The 15321-nt window shown below is 38.1% G+C and overlaps 1 protein-coding gene and 1 pseudogene across 5 annotated transcripts in view; one reads left to right on the top strand and one right to left on the bottom strand.

Moving 5' to 3' along the window:
• Positions 1–2312: 2312 nt before the first annotated feature.
• On the top strand, positions 2313–8902 carry LOC138839753 (nucleophosmin pseudogene; annotated as a pseudogene).
• Thoc2 (THO complex subunit 2) overlaps positions 6127–15321 on the bottom strand; it is a 121797-nt gene continuing 112602 nt past the window's right edge. For all 5 annotated transcript variants that reach the window (XM_070039782.1, XM_070039779.1, XM_070039781.1 and 2 more), the window contains one exon: positions 6127–9104. The gene's annotated coding sequence lies outside the window, so the exon portion shown is untranslated. The remainder of the gene's footprint in view (positions 9105–15321) is intronic.

The raw sequence follows: 15321 nt of genomic DNA, 5'->3' as shown, positions 1-15321 counted from the left end.
ACAACCATTCTGGACAGCAGCCTGGAGAACCCTCAAAATACTAAACATAGACCCTCCCTACAACCCAGGCGTATCCCTCCTGGGCATCTATCCAGAACATGACAAGCCAGGATACCATAAAGACACTTACATATTCATGTTCATTGCTGTACTATTCACAATAGTCAAGTTGGGGAAACAGCCCAGATGCCCTACAGCAGATGAGTGGATCCAAAAAAAATGTGGTACCTGTACACTGAAATGTCAGACATCATTAGAAAGAATACTTTGTCATTTATAGGGATATGGATGGACCTAGAACAAGTCATGTTAAGTGAGGTAATCCAGGCTCAGAGAGACAAATGGCTCATGTTTCTCTCATATGCAGAAGCTAGACCTAAATACATGGGGACATGACAAATTAAAGAGGGTTCTTGGCATTCATACACAATGAGAACAAAATGTACACTCTTAGGACAGGATCAGATGGCACAATGCGTATGTGCATCTGATCATACAAAATATTTATTTTTTTAAATTTTTATTTTTTTATTGTGAAAATACTGTACAGAGGGGTTACAATTACATGGCAAAATATTTATTAAAATGAACTCCAGGAAAGAGAAACTAGAAGTTTTTTTTTCTTTGTTGCTTTGTTTTGTTTTCTTTTCTTTTGTCTTGTTTGCTTATCTGTCTTTGGGAGGATAAGGTGGGGAACAGAACTGGAAGGGCAAAAGGTGAGAAAATGCAGCAGTGTTACTTACTAGACACTATGTTGAAAATGAACTATACAACTAGCAGGTGGGGATGAGAGGGAAAAATTGGGAGTGAGGAAAAAAAAAAAGAAATGTACTCATTGCCTGATTTGTGTACTGTAACCCTTCTGTACATCACCTTTAAAATAACAAAAGGTAACAATTTTTTAAATTACCCAAATAGATTAGCTTTAGAATCTTTCTAAAATGAAATTGAGTCAATGAGAAAAGTACTTGATATTGTATGTGTATTAGAGTACACACAGAGGAGAAATACAAGCATATCCCAGAGAGCTTTTTTGGAACATATATGTTTCCATAAAGTAAACCAATACTACCTAGAAAAATGAAGAAAATTTTCTTACAAGAAAATATTCTGGAAAAAAAAAGAAAAGAAAATATTCTGGGGGCTGGGAAGGTGGCTCAGTGGTAGAGCGCTTGCCTTGCATGCCTGAGGCCCTGGGGTCGATTCCTCAGCACCACATAAGCAAAAAGAAAAAAGCTGGAAGTGGCGCTGTGGCTCAAGTGGTAGAGCGCTAGCCTTGAGCTGAAGAGCTGAGGGACAGCGCCCAGGCCCAGAGTTTAGGCTCCACGACTGGACCCCCCCCCCCAAAAAAAAGAAAATATTCTGACCAGGAAATCCCTTAAATTACACACACACACACACACACACACACACACACACACACACACACACACACACACACAACCCTAGAGGTGTAACTTAAATGATAAGAGCACTGGCCTAGCAAGCACGCTGCGAAAATTGTGCCAATTAGCATAGGAGTATTTGTGCCAATTTCTGGTTGGAATGGTGATAGTACACTGGAGCCAAGTGTTAATGTATCTTATTCAAGGGATGCAAAGTCATCTGTAAAAAAAAGGCAGTGCCAGCAAAGCACACTTCTTGAAGTATTGGATTGCATCCTACCACGAAACCATCAAATTGACAAGACATTGTGTCTGACCTTCCAGGATGTCCACAAAATTGGTGGTATCTACTGTCCCCATGGACCAAGTGGAAAATGCTGTTCTCCAACTTGGAGGCTTGAGAATGGAAATTTGTCATGAAGCTTGGAGTGAACACCTTCATGGTGACAGTATAAACTTCAACATCAAGTATGTGCCAAGGACATTTGTCATGACAACATTACTAGTGAAAGTCAGAATGGTCCTCTGAAGGAAGTAGTGGGCTTCACTGCTCAGATAGCTATTCTGAACCACCCAGGCCAAATCAGTGCTGGAGAGGCCTCTTTTACAAACAGCTCACATTGCTTGCAAGAACACTGAGCTGACAAGATTGTCATTCTGCTCAGAAGCTGAAAGATGAGCCCAAATTCCTGAAATCTAGTGATGGTGCCATTGTTGACATAGTTCTAGGCAAGCCCATTTGTATTAAGAGCCTCTCTAACCATCCTTCTTGGGGTCATTTTGCTATTCTTTATAGACAAAGCAGTGGACAAGAAGGTTGCTGGACCATTGGCATGATCCAGTCCTGCACTTGTTCTCAGCCACAGAGCTGAATTTCTCTAGCCGCCACCTCACACTTGAGCATGTGCCACTGCCCAGTGGAAGACTATGGACATGAGCACCCTGAGGCCCCATAACTCCATTTTCATTGGGATCTAAAGGCTGACAAAGATCACTTTAAGGTGGGTAATGATGAAAACGGGCACCAGTTATCACTAAGAATAGTTTAGGGGCTGGTGTAAAGGATGAATTCAAAGCAGAGGCAATGAAAATTGAGGAACATCCAACTGAAGTTACACTGGCAACTTTGAAAACATCTGTACAGCCAACAGTTTCCATTTGGGGCTTTGAAATTACACCATCTGTGGTCATAAGGCTGCAGTGTGGTTGAGGACCTGTGCACATTAATGAACAGCACTTAGGAACTGCAGAAGATGCAGAGTCAGAAGATGAAGAGGGGGATATAAAACTCTTAAGTGTGTTTGGAAGGCAATCTGCCCCTGGAAGTGGTTCCACAGAAAAAGTAAAACCTGCTGCTGCTGCTGATGATGATAATTTTTGCTGACAAAGGGAAGAAACAGTTTCAGTGAAGAAATCTATATGAGATACTCTAGCCAAAAATGTATAAAAATTAAAACAGAATGGAAAGGACTGGAAAACAGCAAAACCAAAATCAAAAGGTCAAGAATCCTTCAAAAACCAGGGGAAAAAAATTCCTAAAATACCAAAAGGACCTACTTTAGTGAGTTCATATCTGGCTGTCCTTTTAAAATGCAAAATGAGAACTTTCCCTACTGTGTTTGATAAATGTTGTCCAGGCTCCTCTGCCAAGAATGTATTGTCCAAAATGCCTATCTTGTCGTTTGGTTTTGGGTTTTTTTTTAACCAGTCCTGGAGTTTGAACTCAGGGCCTGGGCACTGTCTGAGTCTCTGTGATCTGAAGAAAAGGAAAACATTTAAGGGGCCCGTGTGTGTGTGTGTGTGTGTGTGTGTGTGTGTGTGTGTGTGTGTGTGTGTGTGTGTGTGTGTGTGTGTGTGTGTGTGTGTGTGTGTGTGTGTGTGTGTGTGTTGTGGGCACTGTCTGAGTTTCTGTGATCTGATTGTGTGTGTGTGTGTGTGTGTGTGTGTGTGTGTGTGTGTGTGTGTGTGTGTGTGTGTGGTGTTGTGGGCACTGTCTGAGTTTCTGTGATCTGAATAAAAGGAAAACATTTAAGGGGCGTGTGTGTGTGTGTGTGTGTGTGTGTGTGTGTGTGTGTGTGTGTGTGTGTGTGTGTGTCTGTGATCTGAAGAGAAGGAAAACATTTAAGGGGCCCGTGTGTGCTTGAACTCAAGGACTGGGGCACTGTCCCTGAGCTTTTTTGCTCAAGGCTAGCACCCTACCACCAATCCACTTCGTTTTCTGGTGGTTAATTGGAGGTAAGAGTCTCACCAGGTTAGCTTTGAACCATATCTCAATATCCTAAGTATCTAGAGTTACAGGCAGAGCCACTAACTCCCAGCTGTTTGAAAGTTTTAAGGGTGTGTGTGTGAGTCATGGAGCTTGAACTCGGCCTGGGTGCTGTCCCTCAGCTCTTCAGCTCAAGGTGAACGTTCTACCACTTGAACCAGTGTCACTTCTTGCTTTTTGGTCGTTTATTGGAAATGAGAGTTTCATGGACTACTTTCATGCCAGGGCTGGCTTTGAACCACAATCCTCAGATCTCAACCTCCTGAGTAGCAAGGATTACAGGTGTGAGCCACCGGCACCCAGCTAAGTTACTACTTTTAAAAAAAACAGTACCTTCTAAAGGAAAAAAGCAAAAAATCTGTCACAGAATTTTGAGACCTGTTAAAAGTACATTGAGAAAAATATAGGGTCATTTTAAGTACCAGTTTATATACTTTGTTCCAAATTCTCAAAAAAAATTTTTATTCAACCTAATCAAATCATCAAAAATCTGTGCCTACATCACATTTCACATGGACAATCCTTCAGTAGCATGAACTGAGGTATCAGCCATCAGCTAATACCCATGGCTATGGTAAGATAGTTATTATCATTAAACCAAAATTAGAACATCAGCTGTCTTCCAAATCTTCACAAGCCCCAGACAGATTTAAGGTTATAAAGATAACAAATTCTTTAAGACAAGACCCAGGGAGCTGGGAATGTGGCTTAGTGGTAGAGTGCTTGCCTAGCATGCATGAAGCCCTGGTTTCCATTCCACATAAACAGAAAAAGGCAGAACTAGTGCTGTGGTTCAAGTGGTAGACTACTAGACTTGAGCAAAAGAAGCTCCAGGACACTGCCCAAGCTCTGAATTTAAGTCCCAGCACTGGCAAAAAAAAAAAAAAAGACCCAGGGAGAAAAAGGAAAAATACTTACATCTTTATCTTTAGAGTTAGATGAAAACCACTGTTAGACTAGGGCACACTATCACAAACTTGCAAACAAGTCAGGAGGACATGAATATCCCTCGAGGCCATTAATGAGTAAGGTCAAAATTTCCTTTTTAGAAAATAGCAAGCCTAAATGCCACACTCTAGGACTGATTCTGCATATTACATGATTTCCATGTAAAGCTTTCAAAGATGGGTTGAATGACAGAGATCTCTCATGCTTATATTATTGGGAATGTCCACCTTGTGCTGGCCACCACAAATGTTCTGATTTGTTCATCTTCTCTGTAACTACTCTGTATATAATGTATTAAGTCTTGCCTTCCCCACCATTCATTTTTCCTCATTATAGTTCCTTCTACCTAACACTATACATTCATTATTTTTATTAATGGGAATGAACAACCCCTGAGAGACAGGGCATGTTTTGCTCCTGGTTCTATCTCTAGTACCTAAGAGGCGCATGCAATTTTTAAAAAAATCATGAAGGAGACTTTACTTTCCATAGAAAGAAGAGGTTATCAGGAAAAACTTCAGAATTCTACATTTTGGCAAATAAAATTTTCCTGAATTGAGCCATGGTCATTTTTTATAATTTAAACTGGCTTCCATGATACAATGGCAGAGTTGAGAAGTTCCAAGAAGAACACACAAGCTACAAAGCCTCAAATAGTTACTAACTGGTGTTTTACCTTAAATGTATGATAGTATTCATTAGGTCTATAATTTCCAAATTAGAGTGGAGCCCCATGGGAACAATATCTGGTTCTTATTCCTTTTGCACTTAAACCAGAGTACACTTTATCACAATGCAAAAGCATGTATTCCATACTACTAACATTATTTATGCATAATTACAAAATGAAACCATTTATAGCAAAGCCACAATCAAAGATTATCTCTATTCAGTAAATGGGAAACAGGTAGAGATAGCTATGTATACTGATGCACACCTTGTTATCTCAGCATTTAGGAGACTGAAACGACCTTGTCTCACCAATGACAAGAGGTATTGATGCTTACTACCACCAGCCTTCAAATGTGAATGCAACATCACTGGAAAATTCTTACATAATGTTTTAAACATATGATAGCAATGTGAATCAGTTATTTTCCCAAATGCAAAAATCACTTTCAATTTTTGGTCTTAGGCTAGCCACATAACAAGTGCTTAACCGTCATCATTTTCTGTGATTACAATTACTTGAATGTGACAAGATTTATACCCATTTGTCATTCCAGATGGGTTCAGCACTTCTTACTCCTTGAAATATATTTGAAATTTATCTTATATAGTTATCATGGTTTACAAGAAACTGGACATTAAATGTAGGCATGCTTTTAAAGCTCACTACATAAACAAAGATGTATATCACATTATTAGATGATAGGATATTTTGACAATTGTGTAGCCCATAGAGAAGGGCTACAAAGTTTATTGAATTATCTTTGCCAAGTTATTCTAAATAAGCAAAAGTATACACAATAATATACAATCATTTGAGAAAACTATTGTTTATTTAGAAAAATGTTACATGGGTAGAATTCAGTAGCTTAAAAAATTATCCCTTAAAAATTTATTTTGAGACTTTTCCAGACTAAAGCAGTACAAAGCTTCTACAGCTGTAGATTAAAGCACAAGAAAAATTTCACTTCCCACCCCCCCAAATTTGTCTCTAATTACAACAAAAAAATGTCAAGGGACAAGTGAGTGCTGGTATCATTTTGTTTAAAAGGTTTTAATGTATGTGTACCATACAGAATAATTCTTAGGCATTGCACAAGACAGCTCCCACTTTATTTTTAGTGACTCATATGAAAAACCGGCCAAATAAATTAAAACTTCATTTTTAAAATGAGGTAAATTGAAAATGGTTCAATAATTGTTTATTTTCCATTTCAAACAGTAAAAAGGAAGCATTTCAGATTGGGGGTGGATAGGTAGAGACTAAAACTAGGCAATATTTAATGAAAAGTGAAATCCTGTATACATGTAACCTTATTTGCTATTTGAGAAGTTTTAGCACATTGTGCTAAAATATGGAACAATGAACACTTTCAGCCATTACTGAAAATAATCATGTAGAAACTAAGTGAGAAGTCAAAATACAGTAATGAATAACTCAACAATTGTAGGTTTTCCACATAGAGCAAGGAAGCAGATAACTGAGTAATTTTAAAAGGTACAAATGGCCCTCTTCATAAATCTTGGCAATCTACTCAGGAAATAAATTTCTGCTCACAGCTGAGTAATTTCATTCCAATCTCACCTGAAAAAAATAAAGTGATTAAAATGACAGATTAGGAAGGACGAAGGAAGGGAGGGAGGAAAGATGGGTAGAGAGGAGGAGAAAAAAGGAAGAAAGGAGACAATGGGCAGAAAAAGAGTAGAAACAGTAAAGTGGAAAAAAGGGGGAAAGGAAAGAGGAAGGAAGAAAAAGTTGAGAAAGGAAAGTGAATTCTATCAACAACAAAAGCTTGAATTAAGTTCTGAGAAAAAAGGAAGGAATATTGGTGTCTTTTCATTGTCCATTGTTACAAACCATGAAAAAAGACATACCATGACTTTTAAAAACAACTAAACATTTAAAATTGTATGTAAGAGAAAAGATGCAGATATAGAGAAAAAGAAAATAGTCAAGTAAAACATTTGCAAGACAAACAATAGCTTATCAAAAATAAAAAGAACATAGAACATGTAGTAAAGAAAAGGAACCTATTTTAGATGATCAACCCAAAAGAAAAAAGAAAAAGAAAAAAAAAAATGACATCACATTCTTTGCAAGGACACGATTTTAATAGTGACTTATATTAAGATGCAATGTCTGCTAAATTATAAAAATTGCTTTAAAAATATATTGACTCAATTATACTCATTTCCTTTCTTTTATGTATTGACATTTTTCAAATACTGCATAATGAAATAAATTCAAAACATGATTACAATATGTAGCAAATTATTCTTCTGCCTAACATTGCTCACTCAAATTTTAAACTAATGCTTAATGCATCAAATTTTATTGATGAAAATACTACATTCATATATTTCATAATATCAGAGTGAGAAGAGGCCTTAGAAAATAATCACACTTGCATGAAATGCTGACAAATAATTTACATCATTTCTACACATCATTCTGTTCACATCTTGTATAACCTTGACATTATCGATTATAATTGCAGATACACTGATGTTAAACTTACAATTTTAATACTTAAAAACTTATTGTTCCTGTCCATCAAATAATGAATAAACAAAATATGATACACATTCATTCAGTGAAATATTTAGCATTAAAAAGGAATGGAGCATTGATACATGCTATAACATGGATGAATCTTGAAAACATGATGCCAAGCAAAAGAATCTAGACACAAAAGGCCACAATATTACATGATTCCATTTATATGAAATATCCAAAATCATAGACAGAAGGTACATTAGTAGTTCCAGAGGCAGAGGGAAGGGGAGTATTAAAAATGACTGCTGCTGGGTTTAAGAGGCTCATGCCAGTAATCCCAGCTACTTAGGAGGCAGAGATTGAGAGGATCGCAGTTCAAGTCCAGCCCAAGCAAAAAGTTAGCAAGACCTCATCTCAACCAATATGCCAGGCATAGTGGTACATGCCTATCTTCCCAGCTATGTGGGAGGCCATAGGTAGGAGGATCACGGTCTGAGGTTGGCCTGGAACAAAAATTCAAGAACCTACCTGTAAAGTAATTAAAGTAAAAAAATTAAATTAAAAAAGTGATTAACACATTTGAGGCTTCTTTTGAAGATGACATGCTCTGACATTACACAATGGGGTGAATGCACAACATAGGAAATATAAAGACTCCTCAATTAGGCAGTTTAAGATGGATAGTTTAGATCAATTTTTTCAATTAAAAAGCCAATGTTCTAATAAAGATCATCATGGTATCCATATGACTATAACTCAGAAGAATTAGATATGGGTTCTCAACCATGAAGATGTCATATGAAGTGAGTTACTGGGCAAGGTAAACTTTGACAAGATATTTAACGGCAAAAGCAAAGATAAAATTGCTGTTACTGTTAAAATATATAAAGAAGATCTTTCTCAGGAACAACAGAAATTAAAAAACTTTAAAGAAGCCAAAATCCTCAAACCACATGATTACAAAGACAGCCTATCTACATCATTAAGGAACTAGTTCCAGGAGTTGATTTCCTCTCCTTTCTAAGAAGGATGAACTAACTTCAGTGAATTTTTCAATAGATGCTGCTTCTGGATGGCGTATCTCGAGTAAAAATTGTATGCACAGGGGCCTTGCTGCAAGAAAATGCCTGGAGGTGAAAATAATGTTCTGAAAATCAGTGACTTTGGAATGTCTCATCAAGAGGATGGTGGTATATATTCTTCTTCTGACTTAAAGCAGATTCCCATTAAATGGACAGCACCAGAAGCTCTTAGTTAGGGAAGATACCGTTCTGAGTGGCGCATGGAGCTTTAGCATCCTCCTCTGGGAGACCTTCAGTTTAGGGGTCCTGTCCATACCCTGGAATGACAAATCAGCAGGTACAAGAGCAAATGGAAAGAAGATACTAAGTGTCAGTCTCTCAACAGTGTCCAGAGTATTACAAAATAATGCTGAAATCTTGGGATTACAACATTGGAAACCTCCCCCTGGCTGGTCCAATCAACTTCACAAAGGACTGGCTGCCATTAAAAACGAAGTCACACTGTGATGAACCAGTGCTATAATTCAGCCTTCGGGATTCTAACTTCAACCGAATAATAGTCTTATTCTCATTGACACCCGGTTCATACATTACCTGCAATATTTTTCTACACTGTTTTCTTTCACTTATATTAGCCACTGGAAATTTCAAGATATTTCAAGTTCTGGCTGTAAAAGTCACAGAGATTTATTTTTTTTCTATTTAGGAATGATGCTTCCCGAAATTATCTTCTACTACCGCTCTGTTTACTGCGGTTCTCCTCTGCCGCCGCCGCCACCACCACCACCACCACCACCACCACCACGCACGCACGCACGCACACACACATGCCAAGCACGTAAATGGACGCCATGCACGCATGAATGTATGCACGCAAAGCACGTACGCAACCTCTATACTGTTGATGCTATGAATTATAGGGGTAATGTTTCATTCACAGCATACATTCAAACAAGGCTACTGTATTTGTAAACACAATTTTATACTGATAATCATCTGGATGTGCTTAGTTTTTCATTTTGCCAGAAATAGGTCCTGCAGTCATTAGTAAACCTGTCATTTTCCTACTTTTCATCATATCATCCTCTTTGTCACGTCATCAGAATACAATCAATACCAAATGCCCTGCATTCTAGAGGGGTATGACACCAAGAAGCAACTCTGAGTAATAAGATGGTCTGAAGGTAGTTACTGTGGTGATTAAAGCAGAGAAAAGTCAAATAACTCAGCTTTCTTATCAGAAGGATGACTTTTAAATAGCACTTTAAAATGCATCATCAAATTCACCCCAAAAAGTCAAAATACGTTTCAGTAGTTTATAATTTCTTATAAAAGTAACTTTATCAACAAAAAATTAAGAATTATGAAATCTCGGGGCTGGGAAGGTGGCTCAGTGGTAGAGCGCTTGCCTTGCATGCATGAGGCCCTGGGTTCAATTCCTCAGCACCACATAAGCAAAAAGAAAAAAGCTGCAAGTGGCGCTGTGGCTCAAGTGGTAGAGCGCTAGCCTTGAGCTGAAGAGCTGAGGTACAGCACTCAGGCCCAGAGTTCAGGCCCCATGACCGACCCCCACCTCTCCCCCCCAAAAAAAGAATTATACAATAGAAGCCTGCCAAAATAACAGCTAACTCATGGTTAAATGGCTTCAAGGAGACATCTCAAAATTGTGCACCCTGCACTTCACTACTTTTTGAAGTTATCTGACTTCATAATCCACCAGGATTGTTTCCTGTGCCTCTCTCACACACAGATTCACATCAAGTAGAACGATAAGTGTATGTATGGATGAAAATAACGTTTAAAAAGTCAAATGAACTTGTGTAGAGAAGAAAGGAGTCATACCTTCATGTGCTCTTATACTGCAACCTAGTAATCGCCTTCATGTGCTCTTATATCACAACCTAGTAATCTCTTATATTATACAGTTTCTGAGACACTCTACAGTAGATAAAAATGTAACAATGTTCCAAATGGATAAAATGTTACAGTTAAAACTGAGACACTGTTTTGATGAATCCAAATTGTATTCAAGGATGTCTTTCAGAGTAAACAGGTGTATAGAAGAGTCACACTAAAGGGCAAATGTAGTATAGGAAGTTTTCCTAACAGCTCATACCTATATTTAGATTTTAAAGAAATAAACCAGGCACTGGTGGCTCACACCTATAATCCTAGTTAGCTACTTAGGAGGCTGAGATCTGAGGATCTCGGTTCGAAGACAGCCTGGACAAGAAAAAACGGTGAGACTTTTATCTCCAAATAACCACCAGAAAACCGAAAGCGGCACTGTGGTCCAAGTGGTACAGTGCTCACCTTGAGCTGAAGAGCTCCAGGACAGTAACCCAGGCCAAGTTCAAGCCCTACAACCAACAACAACAAAAATAAAAATAAAGTAAAATAAAATAAAGTAAAACTATCTAAGTAAATGTTCTGGTCTACCTTGAAGAGAAAAGTTAACAGGAAATTCCTCCTGCCCCCACCAAGGAGATGTTTATTGCTATCAGAGTATAGAATCTTATATCCTATAATTGCAATGAGTACAAAAGATGGTAAAGACAAAAATAGTTTGTCTAAAGAAACATAGGTCCCATGGTTTCCCTTATTTGCAATAACTAGTATATGTCTAGGATAAGCAGAAAAGTTCAAAACCTATGTACATATGACCATATAAGATGATATTAAGCAAAATGAACCCCAAGACAGGGACACAGGTGATTTTTTTTCTTTCCTGCTATTGTTTTTTATCTTGCTATTCTTTTTAACGTACTTATAATGTACTGTGAGATTTTTTTTTTGTTCCTTTTGTTTGTTCTTCCCCCATGATATAACCCGTTTTCACTGATTTGATTCCAGTGTCCTGCATCTTATATATATACACTTTTCTAATTTGGGGAGAGAACGAGAAAAAACAAAATGCTTAAATAGGGATACAGGTTGACCCATTGTAACAATGAGATGTACAAGACATGTTGAAAACGAACTTTACAACTGGTGGGGGGGGGGAGGGAGGGAAGAGTTGGGGAAGTGGGGAGGGAAGGGATGGTAGAGGAAAAACAAAGGTGGGGGTAACAATGCTCAATAGGAAATGCACTCATTACCTTATTCATGTAACTGTAACCCCTCTGTACACTATTTTTATAATAAAAAATCTATTAAAATAGTTTGTCTACCCTTTTAATCTCCTAACAATAGCTACTTTGGGTGCTGGCGGCTCATGGCTATAATCCTAGCTACTCAAGAGGCTGAGATCTGAGGATCGCGATTCAATGTTAGCCCAGGCAGGAAAAGTCCCTGAAACTCATCTCCAGTTCACCAGAAAAGTAGAACTAGTGAGTGGCTCAAAGTGGTAGAGAGCTACTCTTGAACAAAATGGTTCAGGGACAGCACCTAAGCCCTAAGGTCAGGCCCCACACCTGACCCCCCACCCCAAAAAAAAGACTAGCTAATGAGGAATACATTCAGTCAAACATTCTATCCCATCAAAAATATGTCTCAGAGTGGAAATGGTTTTGTAATACCAGGAATATGAAATGAAGGTCAATTTCTCATTATGGGCTGAAGGGAGGCAAAACAATTTTGTTTTAGAATAACAAAATCAATTGACTACAGGAACTAAGAGTGTAAGAGAAACAAATGAAGTAATTAAGTAGAGACTGACAGAGGTAAATACTTTTTTTCGGGGGGGGGGGGGAGGGAGGGGGGGAGTCCGGTGGTGGGGCCTGAACTCTAGGCCTGAGTGCTGTCCCTCAGCTCTTCAGCTCAAGGCTAGCGCTCTACCTCTTGAGCCACAGCGCCACTTCCGGCTTTTTTCTTTTTGCTTATGTGGTGCTGAGGAATCGACCCCAGGGCCTCAGGCATGCAAGGCAAGCGCTCTACCACTGAGCCTTCCCAGCCCCCAGAGGTAAATACTTTTGTGGGTAGGGATGGCCCTTGTTCTAGAGGAACAACACAGGCAGGTTTGACTGTTACTATACAGAAATCAAGACATAATGTTGCCAGATGTTCCAGTTCTTCAAGAGAACTGGATTTATCAATTCTTCTGTTAGAGGCAATCAATTTTTTTAAATGAACACTTTTTATCATCCAAGAATGTACACATAACGAATTACAGTTTTACCCAAGGAATGAGAATTTACAACCTTAGTTTAAAGGATAAGAGTTTGTATCTTGAGGTTAGAGATGGAAATAGAAAATAAAAATTGAGGAAGCAAAGGATGGATGGTTCTTAGATAAAAATTGGAATGAGCAGGACATTTTAAAGATTAAATAAAATAAAAGCTAATAATGTTCAAGAAAAGGAAAGATAATTTACATAGACTCCACAGGTAACAATATGCAGAAAACAAGCAGAAACAATGTGCAACTAAAAACAGGAGACAGAACAAGAACACAGACTTTAAAGGACTTTGATCTGAGTCATATTTATAAACAGAATTTTCTTAATTCTAGGGTGATCTTTTTCATTATTTTGGTGCTTACTAGGGGTTGAACTCAGAGCTCTGCACTTGCCAGTTAGTCATGCCTCCAGCCCTATTGTGACCCTTTCAATGATTGTAAAATCAGGATATATGTAAGTGCCATTTGTTTATATATAGTCTCCCCAAAACCACTATTCTAAAAATCAAACATAAAATTATAAAAATTTATGATGATCTTTTTTATGTTTGTGTGCCAGTACTGGGAGGGCCTGAACTTTTTTGCTCAAGGCTAGTAGCTCTTTGGTAGTTATTTGGAGCTAAAAGCCTCATGACTTTCCTGCCCAGGCTGGTTTCAAAGCATGATCCTCAGATCTCAGCCTCCTGAGTAGCTAATATTATAGGCACGAGTCACTATTGCCCAGTTTATGACATTCTTTTTTAATCATGGTAAATATAACTTATGTTAGCAATTCTCCTTTCTATAGAATAGAAAATAAGCTAAAAGGGGAAGCATGGGCAGCACATTTAGAAGCAGTCTATAGATAGTTAATACCAATCAGAAAAAGTGAGCACTCTGAAAGAAAGAAAAGTACAAAGACAAAAACAACTCCAGAATAAATTTAAATACAAAGAGGCAGCTAGAAAATAAACAGAAGACAGCCAGGAAAAAGGTCAACTAAAGCTTCACAAAATAATCTGCCTAAAAATATAGCACATAGTTGTCACTAACTAAGCATTAAATCAAATTAAGGTAAAAATTAAGCTAAACATATCTTCAAAAGGGCCATCTTGGAAGGAACAAGATAAGTGAATTTAAAAGTTTTACTGCAAGACCACCAGCCAAACAAACAGCTCTGGCCAGTTCTTTGATACTTGGAGAAAAAAAAAGAGAGAGAGATTACTATTCAGGCTTACGGAGAGGAGCATAAATTCAAAAATGTAGCAAAATTTTCACATAAAGTTTGGCACCAGTGGCTCATACATGTAATCCTAGCTACTCAGGAGGCTGAGATCTGAGGATGGTGGTTCAAAACCAGACAAGGCAGGAAAGTCTGTAAGGCTTTTATCTACAATTAAACACCAGAAAAATGGAAACAGAGCTGTGGTACAAAGATAAAGTGTTAGAAAAGCTCATGGACAGCCCAGGCCCTGAGCTCAAGCCCCATAACCAACTTAAAAAAATGAACTGAGGTACTAAGTAAAGACAGATATATAAAAATCACAGTGAAAGAGAATATTAACTATGGTGGGCCATTCCTAATAAAAATCTGAGATTTTTTTTTGTAATAGACAATACGTGGAAGTAAAATGAGGAATTTAAAAATGAATAGCGAATGAGTCCACCATAGAAAAACAATAGGTGGAGAACTAGAACTGAAGATTTTTTAATAATCTTCCTAACTAAAAAAAAAAAAAGGTTATATTCTAAATGGTTTTTATCCCACTCTACAACTTAGATAAGTCCAGAACAACAAAGCAGAAAAGGCATACCTCACCTAACTGGCAACCTCAACATTCTGTCATGTTTATTTTGCTCCTTAGAATCTCCTTACAAACTTCTCTTGCTTTCAGGAATTTCTTTTACTTTAAAAAATTATTAATAGTAGGGACTGGGAAGTTGGTTCAGTGGTAGAGCACTTGCCTTGCATGCCTGAGGCCCTGGGTTCGATTCCTCAGCACCACATAAGCAAAAAGAAAAAAGCTGGAAGTGGGGCTGTGGCTGAAGTGGTAGAGCCCTAGCCTTGAGCTGAAGAGCTGAGGGACAGTGCTCAGGCCCAGAGTTCAGGCCCCACGACCGAACCCAAAAAAAATTTTTTTTAATTATTAATAGCCTTAAGTATATAGTTTCTTAAAAGATTAGGAGCAGCTAATAATATTAAGTGCACACTTAATATCATTAAGAAGTGACAATAAAAACAGAAGAAAATGAGCTATAAAAAGCAGAGTCAAAAAAAAAAAAGCAGAGTCACACACAAAAAGGCACAGTCACAGAAGTGGCATCATGGATCAAGTGGTAGAGCACTAACCTTGAGCACAAAGAAGCTCAGAGACAGCACACAGACCCTGAGTTCTAGCCCTAGCACTGGCCAAAAAAATCAGAATCAAGGGATTGGAG

The sequence above is a fragment of the Dipodomys merriami genome, unplaced genomic scaffold, assembly GCF_024711535.1.
Source record: "Dipodomys merriami isolate MVZ:Mamm:240054 unplaced genomic scaffold, mDipMer1.0.p SCAF_3, whole genome shotgun sequence".
In the NCBI taxonomy this organism is placed as follows: domain Eukaryota; kingdom Metazoa; phylum Chordata; class Mammalia; order Rodentia; family Heteromyidae; genus Dipodomys; species Dipodomys merriami.
The sequence above is the reverse complement of the archived record's forward strand: the minus strand, read 5'-3'. Positions and strand labels throughout refer to the sequence as shown.